The following is a 24,933-nucleotide window of genomic DNA, read 5'->3' on the forward strand; positions in this document are numbered from 1 at the left end:
TACCTTACGGGATGATCCTAAGTTGGATCATGGAGAAAAAGGGAGTAGACCTGAGCCACACAAAGGTCAAGACCACAAGCGGCATGGTTTTCAATGCCCAGAATCTTCGTCGCAATGATATCTACTACATCGAAGGGGGACAATACATCACCCTCGAGGAGGTTTGCCTTAAACCTGAAGAGGAACGGATGGAGTTGGTTGATCAACTAGATATCTCCAACAAAAAGTTTAAACGGGCAATGCAAGAATGTGGGGAAATAGGGGGAAATGAGGAACAAGAGGAAGATAGCGAGCCTGACCCACCGGCTCCCACACAGGCAAGGGGAACCCGAGGGGCCAAAACGAAGAAACCACCAACGAAGGCATCCTCGCACAGCTCACCCGACAAAACCAAATCATCGACGAAGGATTCCCGTCCCTAATCCGCGCAACACGTGCCCTGGACCAATGGGTGGCAACTATCGAGGCCATGTTGGGCACTCGCGGGGCATCCAGCTCAGGAGCAGAAAACCAAGGTAGACCCGAACCTTCCAAACCACCACCTCACCAGAAATCTAGCCTACCCCAGCCAAGGTAACTCGTGGAGCCACATTTCCTAATCAGGAGGCCAAAATACGTGACGTCTAGGGGTGAAAGAATGGATCCACACACCGGCTTCGGGGATGAAGCCTCTTGTAAGGGGGAGAGAGTGTAACACCCCGTGTTACGATCCCTAAACAAAATTAATTAATTAATCACCCACCCTAAAAAGGAAATTAAAACCCACTAATTAGCAAAAAGGGGTCCACCATAGTCCGTAGGCCTTTATCCCCAAAGCCAATCCCTTAGTCCTATAAGGAATAGAATTAGCAAACCCATACCACTTAGACCCTAATTAGGACACTTAATTATATAAATAGGGACATAGGAGGCTCCTAGAACTCACATCACAATAACTTTCACCACACAAGAATTCCCAAGAATCCCCGTAGGAGAAATCAAGAAAGAAGAAATCTTAAAGAAAGGCCCTTCATAGCCGAGGAAATTAATTAAGGCTAAGAGGTAACCCATGTCTCAACAAAACCTATTTTCTTCGCTATAATATCCTTCCTGGACCTCCTTCTATATGCTTGTGTCTTGATAAATTCCTCTATGTTATTTGTGATATATTCTTGATGACTGATAAGATGATTTATGTGTATTCTTGATAATCTTGATGATCTTGATGTTGAAAAGAGGTTCATGATATTGATGTGATGATTCTTGACAAATCTTGATATTTCTTGATGTTAAATATAAATTGTGATTTTGATGATTTGGGAGGCATTAGAGCCCTAGGGTGGATTGGGAATTTGTGTTGTAATGTTCTTGATATATATTTGGGTGGGAATTCGCATGTTTGGGTGTTGTTTATGTTTAGAAGTCGTAATAGGATGAGTTATCTGTGATTCTTGGTTTTGATCCATTAATTGCCTACATGGTGTCGTTAATTGCGTTTAAAAGTGTCTAAGCATGGTTTCGGGTTCCAAAAAGGATCCCGGGACGTAATTGTAATGAAAGAGTCAGTGGGGGGTAGGTGGGGGTAGGGGTACCCGCCACCTACCTGCTGCCCGAAAATCACCGCCAGGCAGCGGCCAGGCGTCGGGCAGGCGTTCGCCCGCTGCTAACCCGCTGTCGGGCGATGATCTCCGGCGGGCAGCCGGCGGGTGACCCCCACCCACCGGCTACCCGCTGGTCCGTACCCACCCCTGGTCTTTGGCTTCCCCGTTTGATGTTCCCCATTCCCCCGTGGTGTCCCAACATACCCCGTTTGTCGTACTTGAGTCTAGTTTGATGTTTTGGGTACCGTTCGTAGGATAAAAGAGTCTTAGGGATTGCATGCTAGTTGAATCGGTAACCCATTGACCTAGGTGGAAGTCGTATGAAACCATTAGGACTATTCTTAGTATGTGAATGATCACACGTAAGCTTATTTATGTGTCTTCCCCTTCCCAATGTGCTACTATGTGCTATTGTGTGTTATGTGATACATGATTCCCCAATTTTTTCGATCAAATTGGCCATAGGGGCAGTTGGATGGGTTGAGGACCATCCCAACTGTTAACCAGGCCGGTTGCGATTGGTCAGGTATATAAATATTATATAGTGCTGCGGTCCACTGTTTGTTACTTATGAGCTGCGGTTCATCCTCCTGGCTGCGGTCAGTGATTCACTTCTTGGGCTGCGGTCCACATGGGTCTCGGAGATGATGACCAACCGAACTGGACGCGCCAGGCGGTGTGTAGGGCCAATAAACCCGCGGTAGGCTGTAGTCCACCGACCTGTGTAATCAGGCGGTGTGTAGAGCTACGGCTGGCTGCGATCCACCGAGTGATGGGCCAGCGGTGTGTAGGGTCATAGTCTCTGAGGAACTTCGCCCACCGACTGAGTATCTCAGCGGTGTGTAGGGCTTGATCCGCTATGGTCCACCGACTGTGCCCGTCAACGGTGTGTAGGGTCGTATATCCCCCTAAGTAAAGGGGATCACAGTCCACCGACTAGGCGCGTCAGCGGTGTGTAGGATTGTGGTCCGACGTTGAGTTCGTCAGCGGTCTTTAAAGGGTTGGTTGCGATCAACTCCTTTCATGCTGCGATATGTGGTAGGGTGCTGCGGGGCCGTGTTAATGCTATATGCGCTAACCCTCATGTTCGGGGCATGCGATTGGTCCCGTGGGGCCAGCTTAGTGTGATTGAGTGTCACAAATGATGATTGGATGATGATATGATTGATTTGGAAATAGACTGTGGTCTTAGTTGCGTATTCTTTATGATGATTCTACTTAACTTTTATCATTGATTGTTGTGCTTACCCCTATTTGCTGAATCCATTCCTGGTTTTAAAACTAGAGTCTCTTAAGTATATATATCTTCCTGCTTCAAAATGATTTTCATATATCTATATATATCTATCTATAATGTATTTCAGCGCGTTGGAGTGGGTTACCGGCATCATTCGTTGAACATATATATTTGGCTTTCAGGCACAGAAGATTAGCTCCCAGAGCGCGCTAGAAGAACTTGGAGTAGATAGATAGTTTTCCTTTCGGCCTGCGTGCCATGATGATGTATTGAGGATATTTAGTTAGTTTAGCCTATGCATCTGAGTTTTCCAGCTCAGATGTGGCATAGCACCCCGCACTCGTATATTTAGAACTACTCTGTTTTGGGATTTAATGAGAATTGACCTTTGTTATATATGTTTTAAAAGTTTAAAAATTTCGGGGTGTTACAGGTTGCCCCCAGATTATCACACCACAGGGTAGGCGGCTGATCGGAGTGCAGTCCGAGGTCACGCATGAGTGAGACAATCCACGTTTGCTCAGCGGAAACATCTGTCAGGGCCTTGTACTCAGCTTCAGTAGGGCCACCGTCTGTTACTTCTTGGATAGCCACGAAACCAGATTGCTACCTAGAAAGACGGCATATCCGCTAGTGCTCTTTCTGTCTACCAGGCATCCTGCCCAGTTGGAGTCGGACAAGGCATGAATAGCGGTAGTGGAGGAGGCACTCAAGCTCAAGCAGTAGTCGAGCGTGCCCTTTATATAGCGCAGCACCTGTTTAACCAACCCCCAGTGATCAGTAGTTGGAGAGTGCATGAACTGGCATAAGCGGTTGGCAACATAGGAGAGGTCTGGCCGTGTGATCGTCACATACTGCAGGGCCCCAACAATGCGACGGTATTGTGTCGGATTCTCATAGGGTTTCTCGGTCGGAGTGACTGGCTGCGTGATGGCCGCGGGTGTGCTGAGTGGCTTGCAATCCACCATGCCAGACCGATTTAGTAAGTCCGTCATATAGCACTGTTGTGAGAGTATGTAGCCATCGTCTGTCGGAATGGTCTCAATGCCCAAGAAGAATCCCGGTTTGCCAAGGTCGCGAATTTTGAACGTGGATGATAGGCGGTTGAGCAAATTTGTAATCAAAACGGCGTCGTTTCCCAGCATAATAATATCGTCGACATAGACAAGCAAAAACACTCGCGAAGACCCTGCGGTATAATGAAATAGGGAGGCCTCCGTCTTAGATGGTGTAAAACCTGCAAGGAGAAGAAATTCATGAAGCCTCTTAAACCAGGCCCGTGGTGCTTGTTTGAGACCATAGAGAGAGCGTTGCAAATGGAAGACGTGATCAGGATGGGTTGGATCTTCGTATCCCGGTGCTTGTTTCATATAGACTGTCTCTGCCAGATAGCCATTTAGAAACGCATTGTGCACGTCTAACTAGCGTAGAGTCCAACTGTGAGAGACTACAAGAGAAAAAAGCAACCGTACCATAGTCGGTTTTACAACCAGACTGAAGGTATCAAAGAAATCCTCGCCCACTACCTGGCTGAAGCCCTTGGCAATCAGGCGGGCTTTATAGCGTTCAATTGAACCATCAGCGGTCCGCTTGGTGCGAAACACCCATTTGCACCCAATGATATTCATGTGCGACTCTGGTAGAACAAGCCACCAAGTGCTGTTGTAAATGAGTGCATTGAACTCCTGGTCCATAGCCTTCACGCCATTGCAGGTGTCCTACAGCCTAGGAGTAACAAGATGGATCAGTGACTGCAGTTAGGGCATGAAATTGCTCGTTTGTGCCTCGAGTCATGTGACGGAGGCACATGACGTGACCTCGGTCTTGTGGTTGACCACGAGTAGTCACACGGTGAGCCGTAACAGGTGTGGGTCTTTCGATAGCTAGAGGGGCGGGGTGGGCTCGGACCCGGTGTTGACTGGGCCTTGACGTGGCGAAGTATCCGCCAGGGTGGGCCGTGGTATGATGGGCCCGGAAGCCCATGGCATGGGCGGGGGCGTCGTGGTGGTTTCCGTCTGGCTTGTGGAAAACGGAAAAACTGTCTCATCGAACCGGACATGACTACAGATGTAGGTTTTCCCACTTGTCAGATCCATGCATCTGTATCCCCTAAAGGACGGAAGGTAACCTAGGAAGACACATGGGGCCGAGCGGTACTCTATCTTGTCCCGATTGTATGGCCGAAAATAGGGATAACACCGGCACCCAAAGACACGTAGAAAGGTGTATGGCGGGGGGTGTTTGTATAGACGGGAGTAAGGACTCTCAAAATTTAGTACCGGAGTTAGTAGGTAATTAATTAGGCACGTAGCGGTTTCAAAGGCGTAGTCCCAATATGGTAGGGGTACTGAGCCTTCGGCAAGCAGAGCGAGGCCGATTTCAACAATATGTCTGTTCCGACATTCAACCCTGCCATTTTGCTCGTGTGTATAAGCACATGACTGACGGTTGTTAATACCCAGTGTTTGGAATATGGTACATAATTTTCGGTACTCACCCCCTAAATCCGACTGAATGGACTTGATAGAACGCGAAAATTGGCGCTCTACCATTACACGAAATGACTCGAATATTTTATATATGTCTGATTTCACCCGTAATGGGTAAAACCAGCAGAAACGCGAGTAGTCATATACAAATAACAAAAAATAACGGTAGCCATTGGCCGACATTACAGGTGCAGGACCCCAGATATCAGTAAATATCAAATCTAGAACATTATTGCTAGAATTTTCTATACTATCTAATTTAAAATGTGACGACTTGCCAAGGTGACAAGTCGTGCATGACATTCTGGTTTTGGCTTTATTTGGTAGAATAGGACAACTCTGAAGAACATGACGTTGGACAGCACTGTGCGGGTGACCTAGCCTGTGGTGCCACACAGCTAGCGTGGTACGGGAACTGACATACGCAACGAGACTTCGGGTGACCGGAAGCTTGTACAAACCCCCGAATGTTGGCCCCTTAAGAAGAATTGCCCTGGTTTTGGAATCCTTCACAATAAAACAATTGTTATGAAACTCGAAATAAACACCATTTTCGTTAGTGAATTTATTTACAGATAACAGGGGTACGGATAAATTTGGGACATGTACGACATTGGACAAAGACAATGATTTTGACACAGATGGGATTGACGCATGACCGACTCGTGAAATAGCCAAACCTGCGCCATTACCGACTCACAGCACATCGGGGCCAGTGTACTCATCGGAGTGAGTAAGCATTCCGGCGTTGAGGGTCGCATGCGTCGTTGCTCCGGTGTCCGGATACCAGCGGTCTACCTGAGCTACCGAATCCGCCGCTAGACTGTCGCTGGAAATGGCCACATGAGCCTAAGCCGGAGGTTGGGTTGTATAGCGTTTGTAGCAGTAGACCTTCGTGTGTCCTTGCGACCGGCATATTTGACATCTCGGTGCCCCACGGCGGTAGCGCCCGCCGCCACGACTCTGCCCGGAACGGTCGCCACAACCTCCACGCCACTGATTCGAACCGCAACCTCGACCACCTTTGCCGTTCGACGTACTCCCGTCGTTCGACGTCCGGCCTGCATACATGGCGGTATGAACACCACCACTTCCACCGTCAGCCATCGCGGGGTAATCATCCGACACGATAAACTCCTAAGCTTGGAGAAAATCTGCCAACTGGGGTAAGGAGATGGGTTGACCAATGACCGTGAGCGTGGCGGCGATGAATCTTTGCTCCGGGCGGAGGACCAGGAACACATATAAGTTCTGCTCCGCCATGGAAAGCGGGCGGCCGACCTGTGCTAAAGCCTCCACAAGGAGCTCCGCCCGTCCTAGGTATTCGGTGGTCGACGCATTGCACTGACGAAGGGACTGGAACTGCCCCAACAGGTTGAGACAACGGGCATGCGACGATGATCCAAGCGGCGTGGTGATGGAACGCCATATGTAACCCCCCCCCCCCCCCCCCAAACAAGACCTATATAAAAGCCTTAACACATGCAGATTAAGCGACAAAACTAGCACAGCGGAAGATAAAAACGAAACTGGATAAAATGAAATCCAACGGGGTGTCACGCCACGTCTACCAAACACGGTAAACGCTACGGCAAACAATCTGCAACTGTGTACGTCTATCCCAAAACATCAATCTAACTACATCGACGCACAGGCCACAAAAGCAAGGATAAAGGTGCTAAGCTACCAGGCTCTAGACATCGCGCTCGTCTAAACATCACCTAAAAGATACAAAGATAAACATGGGACGACGCCCGGTCAGCGAATAATGCTGGTAACCCACCAATACCGTTAAGTATCATAAATAGATAGATATAAGATGTAAAAACCATTTTCGAAACGGAATACATATATATAAATCAAAACCAAGATCAATTGTCTACACAAGACTCATCACTCTCAAGGATAACACAGGAACACATCCCAAACCACAAGGGTTAACCACACGCAAGGATAAAAACTCACCCAACGGCAACACATGCCAAAACCCCACAAACCTCCGTGACTTCACACGTCACGAGAGAAGATCACACAACGCCGGCTTTACAAGCCCTCGCAACATCACCCATCACGAGTTGGTATGCCTTCCTTATGCCCTGTTCCAACCTTATGGCTACCCCCAACCTTGTACCTTCTTTTCCAACCATTACCTCCAGGACCCCTGTACTTCTTAGTCCAACCTTATTCCTCCGGGACCGTCGTCCCCCACCAACAACCACCAACGAACACCACCAATCACGGCAACACATGCCGGGATAACTCATGTTATCCCCCAATAAACGTAGACCCATCACTCAGGCCACAACTCCATAATCACGTCACGGCCACCACGAGGACCGCTGCAATACCTTGGTGACTAGTGTCCCATACCACTAATCGTGCAATCCAGGTAGAGCCACACATGCACCACCACTCACACGAGAGTCAAACAACGGATTACAACAAAGGTATGAAACATACTCAATCAAGGAACAGGTCACAGCCCAACGACAACAACGATGAATAACACAAGTTATCATCAACCAAGCGGAAGGTACAAACAACACACACGCTAGAATTAAGACAACAAACTAGCATGCTTATCAATGGGGAAACTCAAGATAGTTCCGAGGAACACACAACACAACAAAATGACTTGAACCATGGAAAATGCCAAGCAATGGCACAAAGGAACCCTAAACACAAGCTCTAGATATGCAATATCACAAGACAAATGCATAAACCCTCACATTTCATAGCAAAACACAAGTAGAATCCAAGAAATCACATATAGGTAAGCAAAATAGGTTTTGTAGAGCATGGGTTACCTCTTGTAGACCAAAAGACTTCACTTTACACCACAACAAGCTCTCCACATGGCTTACTTTCCAAACCCACTTCAAGAATAAACCAAAAGATCATAAAGATCCTACCTTTAAGAAAAAGACAACTAAGATGGAACCAAAAACACAAGATAAACTTAGATCTTACCCTCCTAGATGCCCAAATAGGTGATAGGTTGAATCTTGGAAGCAAAACTTGAAATCTTGACAAGGGTCTCAACTTGGCTTGGAGAATAAGCTACACTTCTTTTCTAGAGAGAAGGTAGAGATATTTTCTAAGAATTGTAAGGGATGAAATGAAGAAGTCTTCTAGGTTTAGGTTTCAATACTAACTCTTGGTGAAAAGACAAGAATACCCTTACTAACCCTTAGAAAGTGTAAGGAACAAGGGAACTCCCCTCAAAGCACAAGGTACAACAAAACTAAAAGGTTGACTAGTCAAATTCTAGTCCTTGACTATTAAAAATCAGGATTTTAGGAATTAATTCCTCAAATAAAATAGGATTAATTACTCAATTAATGCATGGATTGAATGTGGATTTTTGGGGTGTCACATCCTCTCCCCCTTCAAAGAAGCTTCGTCCCCGAAGCTTGGGTACGACGAATTAAAAGCAAACGGTGAAAGGAAACGACATTGTGACAAGAAGTTCAAGAATAACTCTTTTGGTAAAAAACTCCAAAAGAACTCACAAGGATTCCGAAGCAAAGAAGTATTCCAAAGCAAAGAAAGAAGGCATTTCAAATTCAAGGGTTGGCAAGAGTTTAACAAACGGATAAATTGAGCATCAAGAACTCTAGCCTCAACACAACCACCAACTTCTCGACAACAACCAAGAACTAGACTACTAACTCCAAACACCAACTTTCAAGCTAGCTAAACAACAAGGCAACAAGCAAAAACAAGCAAGCACACAAGGCAAGCAACAAACGAGGAAAACGAGGTACCTTCTACAAACAACTCAGGGTACCGCTCCCGCATCGATGACTCAAGTTCCCAAGTAGCTTCCTCAACCCCATGATGTGACCACCAAACCTTCACCATCTTAACAGATTTCCTACGAGTGTCCTAAGTCTTAAAGTCCAAAATTCTGAGCGGTCTTTCTTCGTAAGACAAATCTTCATCTATTGGTATCACTTCTGGTGGTAACACATGGGTCGGGTCATACACATATCTCTTGAGTTGCGATACATGAAACACGTTATGCACCCTTTCCAACTCCATAGGCAACGTCAAACGGTAAGCCAAACTCCCAACCTTCTCCAGGATTTCATACGGGCCTATAAACCTAGGGCTCAACTTCCCTTTCCTTCCAAACCGCATTACTCCCCGGGTGGGAGACACTTTCAACCAAACCTTATCCCCTACCGAAAACTCTGCTTGTCTTCTAGCCAAATCAGCAGAGGACTTTTGACGATTTTGAGCTGCTTTCATCCTTTCTTGGATCTGCTTAACCTTCTCGGATGTGTCTATCAAGTATTGCGGTCCCAACACTATCGGATTGACAAGATCCTCACAACAAAGCGGACTGCGACATTTCTGACCGTAGAGAGCTTCATAGGGTGCCATACGAATGCTCGAATGATAACTGTTGTTGTAAGAAAACTCGATCAAATCCAAATGGTCCTCCCAAGATCCTTGAAAATCCAACATACAAGCTCTCAACATATCTTCGATAGTCTGTATAGTCCTTTCTGTTTGTCCATCGGTGGCTGGGTGGAAAGCAGTACTGAGACTTAGCTTAGTTCCAAGAGCTGCTTGCAAGGATTTCCAAAATTGAGACAGTAACCTTGGATCCCTATCGGAGACAATATCCCTCGGAACTCCATGATACTTTACCACTTGGTTGACATAAGCTTGAGCCAACTGTGTCATTGTCCAGGTCTCCTTCATTGCGATAAGGCGGGCAGTCTTAGTCAAACGATCAACTATCACCCAGATTTTGTCCTTACCCGAACGGGTCGTCGGTAGACCTCCGACGAAATCCATAGATATAGAATCCCACTTTCCTTGTGGAACTTCTAATGGTTGTACCAACCCCTTTACCTTACAACGTTCCTCTTTTACCTTCTGACAGTTAAGGCATTTCCCAACAAACTCTGCAACTTCCTTCTTCATATTAGGCCACCAGAGCCCTTCACGTCTTTGTATAACTTGTCTCCTCCGGGGTGGACCGAATAGGGTGTGTTATGACCCTCTTCCAAAATATGTCGCTTCCACTGATCACATGACGCGGGTATGCATAAACGGCCTTTATACCTCAACACCCCATCCGGGGATAACTCAAACAGTCTCCCTTTTCCCTTAGCTAGGTCATCCCTTACCTTCATCAAGTATACATCCTTCTGTTGCTCTTCCTTAATTTCTCCCAGAAATGTAGGTAAAATCCTTAGGTTGTAGCAACGAACTTCTGTCTCTACATCTCCCTGTTCCACCACTTCCAAGCTCATCCGTTGGAGTTCCTTACAAAGTTCATCCGCCACTACCCAAATAGAACTAGCGGTATGCTTCGATTTCCGACTTAAGGCGTCCGCCACTACGTTAGCTTTTCCTTTGTGATACTGAATATCTAACTCCTAGTCCTTGATGAGCTCCAACCACCTTCGTTGTCGCATATTGAGATCCTTTTGGGTGAAGATATATTTGAGACTCATGTGATCCGTGAAGATCTTGCAACGCACCCCATATAGATAGTGCCTCCAAATTTTCAAGGCAAACACTACGGCTGCCAATTCCAAATCGTGAGTAGGTAATTCTCTTCGTGAACTTTAAGCTGGCGTGAGGCGTAAGCAATCACTCTCCCATTTTGCATTAACACACAACCTAGTCCTTTCTTGGACGCATCACTGTATACCTCAAACCCTTCCGTCCCCGATGGCAAGATTAAAACTGGTGCGGTCGTGAGCCTCTCTTTCAACTCTCGGAACGCTAACTCACAAGCTTGACTCCACACGAAAGGTACTTCCTTTCTTAGCAACTTAGTCAATGGTTGAGCCACCTTGGCGAAATCCAAAACAAACCTTCGATAATAACTCGCTAAACAAAGAAAACTTCTTACTTCCGCCACCGATGAAGGTACAGTCCAATCTTTCACTGCCCGTATCTTGTCTGGATCCACAGAAATCCCCCTACTATCAATCACGTGGCCTAGAAACGTCACACTGTCTTTCCAAAACTCACACTTAGAGAGCTTGGCGTATAACTGCTTCTCCCTCAAGACCTGAAGTACCGTCTGAAGATGTCCAACATGCTCCCTCTTATCTTTCGAATAGACCAAAATATCCTCGATGAACACGATCACAAAATCATCGAGGTGGGGTTTGAACACTCTGTTCATCAAGTCCATAAAAACTGCAGGGGCATTAGTCAACCCAAAGGGCATAACTGTAAACTAGTAGTGACCGTACCGAGTCCGAAACGCAGTCTTAGGAATGTCCTTTTCTGCTACCTTTATCTGATGGTACCCTGACCTCAAGTCAACTTTGGAAAACACTCCTGCGCCACGGAGTTGGTCAAACAAGTCGTCGATCCTTGGGAGGGGGTATTTGTTATTGATGGTAACTTGGTTCAGCTCCCGGTAGTCGATACACAACCTCATACTTCCGTCCTTCTTCTTTACAAACAAAACCGGAGCTCCCCATGGCGATGTACTTGGCCGGATATAACCCTTATCAAGGAGTTCTTGCAATTGGGTCTTCAACTCTTGCATTTCAGGCGGAGCCAAACGATACGGGGCCTTGGAGATGGGTGCAGTGCCTGGCATAAGATCCACTAAAAATTCCACTTCCCTAGCAGGTGGCACACCCGGTATTTCTTTGGGAAAGACGTCAAGGAACTCACGGACTACGGGTATAGATTGAGCTACTTCTTTCTATGCCTACAGGTTCTCGACTGAGCACAAGTACACATCCTAGCCTTTATCCATATACCTCTTCATTTTTACCATAGACACTAGCTTAATCCCGGGTTCGTCTATCTTACCTCGATAAGATATTCTTTTTCCACTGGGTCCTCGTAACACTAACTTTTGATCCTTGCACAGAATTTGGGCTCTAAACCATCCCAACCAATCCATACCTAGGACCACATCCATCCCGTCCAAGTCGTACTGGATTAGGTCGCTGGGGAAATCTTCTCCCTTGATGTTGATCTTGACGCCCTCGAAAAGACGATCACACACCCTAACCTCTCCCGATGCTACCTTCACACTAAACTTCACCCCATTGCCCCCGGATAAACCCATCTTCTTCACAAGTCCGGGTAACACGAACGAACTAGACGCTCCTGAATCAAACAAGACTGTTGCTGGCACGGATTGCACAAGGAAGGTTCCCACTACTACGTCACTGTCACTTGTTCGAACTTCACTTAAGGTAAGCACCCTCTCTTGAGATGACCCTTCCACCGGATATTGAACTTCTATCCTCCCACACCTTCTCACATCTCGAAATGCTAGCAAGGTAGCTGCACTAGGACTTACTCTTGTGGACGTACCACTCCGGATCCATCGTTCAATCACCCCAGAAGCATTGCTAGATTCGGCCAACCGAGATTTCTTAACCACTTCACCCACGTCTTCAAACGTTGCGATACGCTGGCGAGGAGGCATCACAGACTTTTGCTACAACAACGAGGTTACCAAAAGAAAGCAAACAAGCAAGACAGCAAACAACACACATCTCACCGCGCAACCTAGAGTCCTAAGCCTAACACTTAGCTTCTTAAGGTCGCTTAGAGGTCTCAAAACACACTTAACCACTTAGAAAGTCTAGACTTAACTCTTCCTAGGCTCAAACCTAGGCTCTGATACCAACTGTAACACCCCCCAAACAAGACCTATATAAAAGCCTTAACACATGCAGATTAAGCGACAAAACTAGCATAGCGGAAGATAAAAACGAAACTGGATAAAAGGAAATCCAACGGAGAGTCACGCCACGTCTACCAAACACGGTAAACGCTACGGCAAACAATCTGCAAGTGTGTACGTCTATCCCAAAACATCAATCTAACTACATCGGCGCACAGGCCACAAAAGCAAGGATAAAGGTGCTAAGCTACCAGGCTCTAGACATCGCGCTCGTCTAAACATCACCTGAAAGATACAAAGATAAACATGGGACGACGCCCGGTCAGCGAATAATGCTGGTAACCCACCAATACCTTTAAGTATCATAAATAGATAGATATAAGATGTAAAAACCATTTTCGAAACGGAATACATATATATAAGTCAAAACCAAGATCAATTGTCTACACAAGACTCATCACTCTCAAGGATAACACGGGAACACATCCCAAACCACAAGAGTTAACCACACGCAAGGATAAAAACTCACCCAACGGCAACACATGCCAAAACCACACAAACCTCCGTGACTTCACACGTCACGAGAGAAGATCACACAACGCCGGCTTTACAAGCCCTCGCAACATCACCCATCACGAGTTGGTATGCCTTCCTTATGCCCTGTTCCAACCTTATGGCTACCCCCAACCTTGTACCTTCTTTTCCAACCATTACCTCCAGGACCCCTGTACTTCTTAGATCAACCTTATTCCCCCGGGACCGTCGTCCCCCACCAACAACCACCAACGAACACCACCAATCACGGCAACACATGCCGGGATAACTCATGTTATCCCCCAATAAACGTAGACCCATCACTCAGGCCACAAATCCATAATCACGTCACGGCCACCACGAGGACCGCTGCAATACCTTGGTGACTAGTGTTCCATACCACTAATCGTGCAATCCAGGTAGAGCCACACACGCACCACCACTCACACGAGAGTCAAACAACGGATTACAACGAAGGTATAAAACATACTCAATCAAGGAACAGGTCACAGCCCAACGACAACAACGATAAATAACACAAGTTATCATCAACCAAGCGAAAGGTACAAACAACACACACGCTAGCATTAAGACAACAAACTAGCATGCTTATCAACGGGAAACTCAAGATAGTTCCGAGGAACACACAAGACACCTCTTGGTCCAACGAAACACAATGTTGAACACTTAGCACGATTCAAGACACCAAAGTCCTACATGGGTACTTACCATATAGTTCTAGACGTACGAAACATGAAGAACACACTCAAATAGTTCCACAAAAGAACAACGGGAAGCCAAAAGACCAAATACCGAGTCAAACAAATCACGGGGAACAAATCCCGAACAAACACCACTCGTGTACCCGCCGTGGTTTCGCCCGCGGGAACACCATCCCACAGGATATGTACCCGTAGGTAGGCCGGCGGGTGGTGCCCCGCCCGCCGTTCCGCCCGCGAGAACAACCCTGTTCCAAAACAAATCCCTTCGGGGATTTTCTTCTCCAAACACAAATTCAAGTCCAAAACATGGCAAATCTCACCAAACATAACAAAATGACTTGAACCATGGAAAATGCCAAGCAATGGCACAAAGGAACCCTAAACACAAGCTCTAGATATGCAATATCACAAGACAAATGCATAAACCCTCACATTTCATAGCAAAACACAAGTAGAATCCAAGAAATCACAAATAGGTAAGCAAAATAGGTTTTGTAGAGCATGGGTTACCTCTTGTAGACCAAAAGACTTCACTTTACACCACAACAAGCTCTCCACATGGCTTACTTTCCAAACCCACTTCAAGATTAAACCAAAAGATCATAAAGATCCTACCTTTAAGAAAAAGACAACTAAGATGGAACCAAAAACACAAGATAAACTTAGATCTTACCCTCCTAGATGCCCAAATAGGTGAAAGGTTGAATCTTGGAAGCAAAACTTGAAATCTTGACAAGGGTCTCAACTTGGCTTGGAGAATAAGCTACACTTCTTTTCTAGAGAGAAGGTAGAGATATTTTCTAAGAATTGTAAGGGATGAAATGAAGAAGTCTTCTAGGTTTAGGTTTCAATACTAACTCTTGGTGAAAAGACAAGAATACCCTTACTAACCCTTAGAAAGTGTAAGGAACAAGGGAACTCCCCTCAAAGCACAAGGTACAACACAACTTAAAGGTTGACTAGTCAAATTCTAGTCCTTGAGTATTAAAAATCAGGATTTTAGGAATTAATTCCTCAAATAAAATTGGATTAATTACTCAATTAATCCATGGATTGAATGTGGATTTTTGGTGTGTCACACCATACCTCTGCAGCGGTATTCTGGCCGACGGCGAGATGAAGGACCTCGTCGCACATGGAGGATATCAGCAGAGAGAGGATCGTTTGATCCTGTTGCACCCACAATTTGTCCGCCGGATTGGGGATAGGTCCCGAGGCGGTGCCGGCAGTCGCAGATTCACCGGAAGGGACGGCGGCATCGACGGTCAGCGGCGGGCAGGGCGTGCTGCCATCGATAAATCCCAGGAGGTCCTGGCCTCGTAGGAACGGGATTAGTTGCGTTCGCGAAAAGAGGAAGTTTCGGGAGGTTAGCTTCATTGAGACATAATGATGGGCGGAGGCAAGGGGATTTGGGGTGGCCGGAGAAGGAGAACCGATGGCGGAAACCGTTCTCTTAGATGAGTTGACCGACATTTAGGCAGGAGGGGGGAGGGGTTTTGCGGTGGTGTACGGTGGAGAGAGAGAGAGAGGATCGGAAACCTGGCTGATACCAGATTAGAGATTGTAATTCAAATCTGTTACAAACTGATAGAGATTACAATAGATTAAAAGATAATAACGCTAAAAGCTCTTGACTAATAGACTAGTCTAAGTCTACTAATTCTACACCACACAAATAATAACTTACTTCAAGGTTCTGTTTCTTCTTTCGGCTACTCCATTTTGTTGAGGAGTGCGTGCGGTCGAAAGTTTATTAAAAATACCATTTTGTCCACAGAAGTCCTTGATGACTTTATTCACGAACTCTGTCCCCTGATCTGACCTGATTCTTACTATACTGAGCTCCTTTTCAGTTTGTAATTGCTTTAGAAGTTCTGGCAATGCTTTCTCAGTTTCATTTTTCTTTTTCAAAAACAGCGTCCAGGTATATCTCGTGTAGTCATCTACAACAACGAGAGAATACTTTCGTCCACTCAGGCTAGCAGGATCAACTGGACCAAACAAGTCCATGTGTAGAAGACTCAAAGGTCGAGAATTTGTGTCTGAGGATTTTAACTTGAGTGAAGCTTTGATTTGTTTGCCCTTTAGACATGCGTCACAAATTCTATCTTTGACATAGGTTCTCTCGGCAAGCCTTCTACAAGATCTTTCTTTGTTAACTTGTTTATGGTCTTGAGATTTAGGTGACTCATCTTGTTGTGCCACTCCAAGCTCAAATCTGCATTACTTTTGGCAACAAGACAAACATTAGTTTTACAAAGTTCCCAAGCAACTACATACATATTTTTCATTCGTTTTGCCGTGAGAACAATGTCACCATCTCCAGCGCTGATTACTTTACACATGTCTTTGGAGAATTCTACTTTATTGCACTTGTGATAGAGTTGACTTGTGCTAAGTAGATTGAACTTGAGTCCTTCAACGTCTGAGACATCCCGAATGATTACTCCATTTTTTATGATGTCTCCAGTTCCTTGAGGTTTTCCACTTGATTATACTCCAAAAATTACTTTTGGTCCATCAACTTCTTTGTAATTGCTCAAATTTGATTTGTCTCTGGTCATATGTCTTGACCATCCACTATCAACATACCACATGACCTGTTTTCCCTGAAATAAAAATTTATGTCATTTTAGGTACCCCTTCGATTTCGGGTCCTTGAGGGTTAGTAGACAATTTTGGGACCCATATGAACCTAGAGTTGGTATTACTCATCCTCGGTCCTTTATATCCATTAAATACTCGATAAGCATAATAAATTTTGGCAAATTTTTTGGCTTTGTATCGACTTTGAAAATAGTCATCAGGTGGATTGCGATACTACTTAGAATAGTTGGTTTGTTTATGCCTGTGAATCTTCTCAAATTCTGCTTTTGATAAATGTTCGGGATAAACAAGCCAATCTTCTTCAGATGGTCCACTATATCTGTTGCCCGTCATTGGTCTTCTAAGTGACCTCTTGGCATGTCTATTTCGTTCATCTTTCGGATTCCTTCGTAAAGGATTCTTTCGTTGATGTGTAGAACGATTTTGCCTCTGATTTACATTCGAATTCACCCTCGTTTGGTCATTCCTTGTAGGCTAAACTTTTTGATAGTATATACTAGGTCTATTATCTTTTGGTCCATTCCTTTTGACATTTGCATTATGTCTAGGATTGCCTTTCAAGAATCTTCCATTCGGAGGTTGCACAACTCGTTGTACAGCCTTTCCTTTTGGTTGGCTTGTTGGTTGTGGTTTACTACCATTGTTAATCTTTGTCATAAGCTCAAACATTTCGGTAGGGCCTTGAACAAATAAAGACTTGAAACTTTCATGAGAGTAATTTTCTGTAGATTTGTTCAATAAGATATCTGATGAGGAGTTGGGGTCGTAACCAATTCTGGTTCTTTTCCCTAGTGGTTTTGATCCATTCACTAATCGATCCATTAGATTGGATGAGTTATTGAATGAGTCAAGAACCTCACGCAGATGTTGCTCCCGTAACTCCCTTTCTGTACACTAGGCCTGTGCAACGGACGGGTTCGGACGGTTCGGGTTCGCGGAAGGCTAATCCGTTCGGACTTCGGATACCCTATACTAGCACCTAACCGTTTTTTTTACCACCTAATTCCGTCGGATATTCTTCCGAATTACCGTTCGGATATCCGACTCAACCGTCGGATAGATCGGTTATTGTTGATAAAAGTGTAATTGCAAAAATAATAAATTTATATAACAAAAAGAACTAATTTTTAAAACTTAACCACTTAAGTAGTCTAAACTACAGAACTACTTAAGTAGTAAGAGTGTTAGACACTTCACAAGTTCACAGTTACAACTTACAAATTAAAATTTACATTCATAACTCATAAGTATTTACTGATTATAGACTAAGTGACTAACTGACTAAGCAATTAAGCATACAAAAATACAAAATAACAAAACTTGAAAATTGAAAGTCCAAATGTCCAATGTCCAAACTCCAAAGTCCTAAGCCACCAAGCCTCAGCAGTCAGGAGTCAGCAACTCAGCATTCATCAAAAAGAATACCAGTAGGAAGTAGACCCTAATAATATGATAATAACCTAATAATATGATAATAACCTATTTGGCTATTCCTCTTCCTGATAAGTAAAAACACAAAACTTTTATACTGTACACTGCTCCTTAAGAAGGAGAACCTGCTTCTCGAGATGATCTTTCTCGATGGCTAGCTTAATGTTATCGATTCTAACGCACCTTAGATCATCATAGCTGATCAATAGCCAAGAGTTCTCTTCTTTTAATTTGGAGTATGTTTTTATTTATTACTTTGAAATCCATCATCATCTCAAAGATAGTTTCATTTGGATTTCCTTCGCTTTCAGAGCTGGTTTCTATTTGGGTAGATGAGGAGGTTCAAGAGTTTACCTCATCATCATTAGCCATTAGGCATAGATCATCTGTTTCTTCCTCCTAACTGAAGAGGCATAGGAGTCCCTTCTCGTCTCCTGAACTTTCACTCTCTAAACTTGAGCTTGAAGTGCTGGTTTCGGGTTGGATCTCCTTAGCTCGTTTGTTTACAACCATAGCTTTCCTTCTTCTTTCGTTTCGAGAATTGATTGATTTTTGTTTTCCACCTCTTTTGTTGGATTCAACAGCATCTTTCGGTGAGCTTGTGCTAGGTTCTGGGTCCTGATATTTGCGGACCATGAGATGAGGACAAATTGCTTTAAAATGTCCTAGCTTTCGACAATTGTAGCATAGCACTTGTGCATCCACCATTTCTTGTTTCGACGACTGAGGTGATCGTTCATATTGCCTTCGGTTGGAGGAATTTGGTGATCTTTGATGATCTTGGAAATTGTTCTTCCTCATGAACCTTTTCATCTTACGCACAAACAAGGCAAACTGTTCATCAAATAAAAATTCAGTAGGGTTAGGGTTTGACCTGTTTGGTGTTGAAGGTTGTTGACTTGCAACTAGAGCGATATTCCTCATTTCTGATTCCTCAGACTCTTTGGGCTCGTGCTCGAACTCATAGGCCTTGAGATCACTAAAGATTTTGCTCGTGTTGGTAGTCATCATGTCTCGGTGATCTCTCACTATTGTCACCTTCATCTCCCATGACTTTGGAAGTCCTCGAAGTATCTTTAGATTCTTTTCCTTCTCAGTTGGCTCCTTTCCTAGATCTGAAATCTCTCCCATAAGTTTCGTAAATCTGAATTCCATGTCGGTGATGGTTTTGTTTGGCAGCATTTTGAAGTCCTCGAACTTCTTCATGGCAACAGTGAGCTTGTTGTCCTTTTCCTGTTCGTCTCCTTCGCCTAAACTCATAAGAGTATCCCAAATATCCTTTTGTCGTCTTGCATTTTTGTACTCTTGGAAACAACGAGTCATCTAGAGATTTATAGAGGATATCTCGTGCAACGTTGTCAAGATTTGCTCTCTTCTTTTCGTCTGAAGTAAGCTGAGACTTAGGTTTCGAAATCATGACTTCAGGATCTGCTCCTTGAGCAGCTGCTTGTGCATTCACCATCATAACTACGATAGGAACGTCTTCTATGACATCCCACATTTCATCATGGATAGCCGAGAGATGAACCTGCATCCTGACTTTCCAGTCATCAAACTTAGAGAGATTAAAGGCAAGAGGCCTAGAACGGTTAGCATGATCTCTTTCCATTTTCCTTTCAAGGAAATAAGTGCAAGGATGAAAAAGCAATTTAGCTAATATAGATATTGTAAAAGGGATCTACCAGGCAGTAAAACAAAACATTTACCGTACACGGTAGCCGCTCTGATACCACTTGTTGGTCCCGGTAGGGTCGAAAGAGAGTCTAGATGAGGGGGGGTGAATAGTCTCTAATCGAATTTTCAAAGTGACTCCTTTCGGAGTGATGCACAACGGAATAAAATGTTTCGTTTTTAAGTTTTCTTTGCACAGTTTCGCTATGAACTCTTAATGTTTGGTTAATGGGATATGCAATGCACGAAAGATGAAGAGCAGTAATTAAAGAGATATGCAGATAGAGATTTTTATAGTGGTTCGGCTGTTAGCGAAGCCTACTCCACTCTTCTTTCACAACTTATGAAAGGGTTTGCACTATCACTCCTATTACAAACTACTTCAAGCTAGCTTCCTTGATCACTAAGCCGGACAGCTACTTGGTAGGTTTTTCAATTCCTCGAGTTTACTCCGCATCTATCAACTTCTCCCTTAGAGTTGAGTGTTGGAAAGAATATGTTGAGTTTCTCCAACAGGTTGAAATCTTGTCTTGTTGTCTGGATGAATCTTCACTTGAGAAAAGATGCAAGACTTCTTCAAGTTTGTGAAGTGTAGATAATGGATGAACCTCTTTGAAAACTTCACAAACACAACACGCTGGTTATGAAAAGCTTTTGAGATGAGAATGTTTGAAGAGCTTTTCTTAGGATAGCAACAGTTGAACAACCAGCACCTTCTTCAATGGTGAAGAGAGGTATTTATAGGTGAGGGAAAAATTCATCTGTTGGAGGGAGATAAAGATTTCGAACCTATTAACCAACGTGTATTAACCAGTGGGCATAGAGCATTTAATGTGCTTGTACTGTGTAGACGTTGATGTCAAAAGCATTTGGCTTTTGTCCTTTTTCTCTGACAAGATGGTACAAGTATTTTAATGCTCCTTGGCTTTTGTGAATATCATTCCTAAGACACCTTTTGTCTCGAATGATTGCCTATCTGTGAGTCATAAACAACATCCTTATTGCTTCACTTAATGAAAGTTATCTTTACAAGTCTGACTTAAACTTGTTTCCTCAGAGAGGTTCTTCAAAAAATTGACCTTATCTTTCGACCTTTCTCTTATACGAAAGGTCATTTTCGTCATATGATGTTTATCCGAGAGTTAGACCCTTCATCTTTCGTCTGCAACAATCTTTCGTCCTTCTCGTTGTCTCCATGTCTTCAAGTAGACTTATCATGCTAGCCTCAACTAAGATTCGTACACTACATAGTTTGAATCATACGTTGAGTTACAATGACCTTCGTTTGTAACGAAAGTTCTAAATACGAAATGAAAAATAGGGGTCTACAAACCTAGTGAGTTTGATATCATCAAAATCTAATTACACTTGTTCCTAACATTTGATTCCTATTTCGATTCTAATTCTCAAATTCAAACCAAACACACCTAGTTTATTCAGAACACTTAATAACTAAAAGATTAAGGCTAATAGGTAATAGGTAATTACTATAAAATAATCCCTTACAGCTTCTCTATTTTTTGTTTTACATTCTTTGGAAGGGTGATACCCCGAAAAGAACCTATCTATTGTCACTGGCAAATTATGTCGTGCACACGGTTGCAAAAATGGCATCGTTTTGATTGAAAACAATGCATTTGACTTTAAAAAAAAAATTATTTTCAATTGTTGTTAACGGCGTTATGCTGTGCTATATATCCAAAATTAATGAACTATATATCCAGAATTAATGAACTATATATCCAGAATTAGTGAACTATATATCCACACCGGTTATTGGTACTCTGTTTTGGCTTATGGTAGTTCGCTGCGTCTGTGTATTCAAAATGAATGAACTATATATTCAAAATTAATGAACTATAAATTCAGAATTAGTGAACTATATATCCAGAATTAATGAACTATATATCCATAATTAGTGAACTATGTTTCCAGAATTAGTGAACTATATATTCAGAATTAGTGAACTATATATCCACACCGGTTATTGGTACTCTGTTTTGGCTTATGGTAGTTCGCTGCGTCTGTGTATTCAAAATGAATGAACTATATATTCAAAATTAATGAACTATAAATTCAGAATTAGTGAACTATATATCCAGAATTAATGAACTATATATCCATAATTAGTGAACTATGTTTCCAGAATTAGTGAACTATATATTCAGAATTAGTGAACTATATATCCAGAATTAGTGATTTATATACCCACACCGAAAATGGTGAAAATCCCGTCGATTGGAGTTTAAAAATAAAATGAAAAAAATTGATTGGAGTTAAAAGGTACTGCTAACGACACTGTTACTCCACCATAGTGAAACGACGTCATTCGCAACCATGTGTACCATGCATGGTGCACACGGTTGCACAGCATAACGATTGATTGTCACTGGAGCCCCTTACAGCTAATTTTTGAATATGACCAAAATAACAACACTACATTTAATTTAATAATAATTAATTATCACCGCCTTCAACTTGAGTGAGTACCAACTGATTTGACCTAGCAATTGTTAACAATTTCAAAACTCCAACAACATCATTGACCACATTTTTCACCCAGTTCACTCCGAGAGGCACTGAAACTGGCCCAAAAGGAATCATCACTTGTGGGAATTGAATCCGAGTTATCTCGAAATTCTCCACCACAAAGAGAGCTTATTTTCCACTTAAGCTACCTTATTGGGTTTGTTAACCACCTTTTTATAGTTTTTTTATAGTAAAATTTTAAGAATTAATTCCAATTTTAAAATTTCAATTAATTCCACCTGAGGTCCCTTGTCTTTGGTGTCAATTCTAAATTTAGTCTCAAATTATCATTTTTGTCATTTAATATCTCAGACTATTGTTTTTTGGACACTTTTAGTCCTTCTCATGACTTTTCCTATATTTAGTAAGGCATTTTTTTCTTTTCATATTTTTTTTGTTATTTTTTGGTTTTAACCGGTTTAATTGGTTTAGGACTTTAGGTAACCTCTGATTTTTAGTAATCATATTTTTCAACGTTTTTTAGTAAAGTCATAAACCAATTATACCGGTTGAAATCAGAAAAATAACAAAAGAAAAATATAAAGAGACAAAATGCCCTTATTAAAAATAGGAAAAGTCATGAGAAGGATTAAAAGTGTCCAAAAAACAATAGTCTGGGATGTTAAATGACAAAAACGATAGTCTGGGACTAAATTTGAAATTGTCACCAAAAACAAGGGACCTCTGATAGAATTAACTCTTTTTTTATAGTAAAATTTTAAGAATTAATTTATTCCAATTTTAAAATTTTATTATTATAATTTCTAATTTTTTTAATTTCTGAATTTAAAATCAATTAGATTTAATTATCATTATTGAAGATGTCATTTTTCTTTCACTGAAAATATGTTGATAAAAGACTTGTTAGTGAGTATTTTGAAACATTATTTTTAGTGGAATTTGTCAGAAATTTTTAGCAAAAAATTGTTGGAAAGAATAGCTTCAAATGGCATAAATGGCATATTAAGTGACTATTTTGTGGTACAATTATCAGTGAGGTCCACTTCCGATTTGGGTCGAGTCAAAGTGGATTCGGGTTCTTCGTAATGAGACGAAGAGATTGATATATTGTACGCTCAAAACGGATAATGGGTGAATGAGATATTGATTCTCAAAGTAGACTCATTTGAGTTCGGAAATGAAGGGAAATAGTGGACTTTGTCCCACATTGGTTTGGAAAGAAGATTTGCCCCCCTTATATACAAGAGCTCTTTTGAAGTTTGTAGAATTGTATAGCATAGAGGCTCTCTCGCGCGGGAGGGGGGGTGCAAATCAAAATCCAACTAGAAGAGATCATCAGGCTTGAATCTTGCGTGCGCGGGCACGAATGTCGAGGCGGGCTAAGTTATGCCAAACTTCGGAATCATTTTCCAATCAATATAGTCACTTGGTTCGGCCGAAACCGAGAGCACAACTCTCGTGCAACGGTGACCACGAGATGTGCACTCTCGGGTTCCACGAGAGGTGTACTCTCGGGTTGCACCACAGCACGAGAGATGTACTCTCGTGTTTCTTGGTCCGTGTGCTCTCGTGTGAACCTGCACCCCAATGGTCAGAAACCCGAAAGTTCAGAATATTAAACTCATCTGTTACTGGAATTAACACTGTTTTAATTCCAATTTTAAAACTGAGTTTAATCCTACTTAGTGGGTGGCTGTTACAGGTGTTACACAATTGGTTCTAATACCAATTTAGTGGCCATGTTGAATGCTATCACTCCAACATCCCTATATAAAGAGAAGTAGAGCAGTAGCATTTTATACAGTAGAGAAACAAAGGAATTCCAGTAGCTTTATCCTCTCAAAACTCTACTTCTACTCTCTTCTTTAGCCAATCTGTGTTCCAGCTTTGCTTTGTTTGCCGGATTCTTTGTTTAGGTGCTTAAACAAAGAATCGTAGCATGTTTTATCCTGGGAAACCTAAGCTACAACTCTCCTAGCACTTGTGGGAGGTAGCAAATAAGGTTTTAAGGAAAAGAACTTTGTGTTCGAACTCGTGCTAACCTTTACCCAGTTTTTCCACCTCTTTTCCTTCCCAATTTTACTGTTTTCCCATACAATAATAATTTTTCTGTAGAATTATTATTTTGGGAGTTTTCAACCATATTACCCAATAATCTTAAAACCTTATTCTCGTTTCCCGTTAGTTGATATCTCTAATTTCCTAGAAGAAATGGAGAACCTTGGTGTGCCTATCGTTAATCCAAGGGAGGAGAATGTTGTTGAGAACAACAGTGGTGGGAATGACAACAATGTTGCTAATTCCCAAGCTACACCAGTGAACGTTGGTTCACAAGATGGTGGGAGCACTGAGGGATATATTCCCATGACTCGGGTACCTTCGGTACCGAGTGGTTTGGCCGAAAGACTAGAGAAGTTCACCGGTATTGGATCGAATTTCAAGAGGTGGCAACAAAAGATGTTGTTCTACCTGGAAACTCTCGGCTTGGCGAGATTCTTGACCGAGAAGGTTCCCGAACTAAGGGAACAGGATGCCCAATCCG

The 24,933-nt window shown here is 43.0% G+C and overlaps 1 long non-coding RNA gene across 1 annotated transcript; it reads left to right on the plus strand.

The window, feature by feature from the left end:
• The first annotated feature begins 2,441 nt into the window (after window positions 1-2,441).
• On the plus strand, window positions 2,442-22,565 carry LOC109168116. Its single transcript, XR_002051980.1, has 3 exons — window positions 2,442-2,453; window positions 3,874-3,880; window positions 22,465-22,565. It is a non-coding gene; the product is annotated as an uncharacterized LOC109168116 (long non-coding RNA).
• The last annotated feature ends 2,368 nt before the right edge of the window (window positions 22,566-24,933 follow it).

The sequence above is a fragment of the Ipomoea nil genome, unplaced genomic scaffold (assembly GCF_001879475.1).
Source record: "Ipomoea nil cultivar Tokyo-kokei standard unplaced genomic scaffold, Asagao_1.1 scaffold3172, whole genome shotgun sequence".
Taxonomy (NCBI): Eukaryota; Viridiplantae; Streptophyta; class Magnoliopsida; order Solanales; family Convolvulaceae; genus Ipomoea; species Ipomoea nil.